Source organism: Euprymna scolopes, chromosome 46 (assembly GCF_053919585.1).
Source record: "Euprymna scolopes isolate OS-2025 chromosome 46, ASM5391958v1, whole genome shotgun sequence".
Taxonomy (NCBI): Eukaryota; Metazoa; Mollusca; class Cephalopoda; order Sepiida; family Sepiolidae; genus Euprymna; species Euprymna scolopes.
Window position 1 is genome coordinate 153,295,551 of NC_136527.1, and position 800 is coordinate 153,296,350.

Genomic DNA, 800 nt, shown 5'->3' on the forward strand with positions numbered 1-800 from the left:
TATTTGTTCTCATTGAAAAGATTATGAATTTATGTTGTTCACATGTAAACGACATTGACATTGAATATTATAGTAAAATCTAAGTTCCGTTAAAATTGAGGTATTTTGTGAAAATGTTGGTAAGTTTAAATGATAGTAAATTATTTGTTATAGATAATTGTTATTAGTGAATGAAAAAGTTTTGATCTACTGATATTGGTGAGACTTATATGGAGGTATTTTAGTTTTTATTGGTGTTTGTCGGTGGCAAGTATAGAAGATATAAAAACAGTGGTAGGCACCACATAAACAATTATACTTACCTTACGTAAATAAGGCCCGGTTCCCTTTTCCCTCCCTCCACCCTCTCTCTCTCTCCACATTAAAAAACGGCTTTGTGCCTAATTTGCTCAGTGGGGGAGCAAATAAATAGCCTTACCTTACGTAGGAGTAACGGTGATCATTAACGCCATTCCCCCAGAGCGAGGCCCATCCATTGCACTGCGCCACTGCGGTTGGGTTGACATTTGCGATCTTCCCAAATGTGGACGACTCAGACGTGCTATTTTTAAGTGTGGGATCTGCGTACGCGCTTACCCCGACAATCCAATCAAAATCAGAAATCCTTTCCTGTTCCTTCCAAGTACCTCTCACTCGTAAGTCTGTACTCCCTCCGCTTAATCACACTTAATCTCTAAATTTCTTACCAACCAAACACACGTGTTCCAATCTTATTCTGACACATCCATGCACAACACAGCATGACATGGTGGCAAGCGATATTATCATACAACACACAATCTTATGACGTCACAGACAAT

The 800-nt window shown here is 38.9% G+C and overlaps 1 non-coding gene across 1 annotated transcript; it reads left to right on the plus strand.

The window, feature by feature from the left end:
• Positions 1-410: 410 nt before the first annotated feature.
• LOC145271692 (U1 spliceosomal RNA) lies at positions 411-581 on the plus strand. Its single transcript, XR_013866084.1, has one exon. It is a non-coding gene; the product is annotated as a U1 spliceosomal RNA (small nuclear RNA).
• Positions 582-800: the final 219 nt, after the last annotated feature.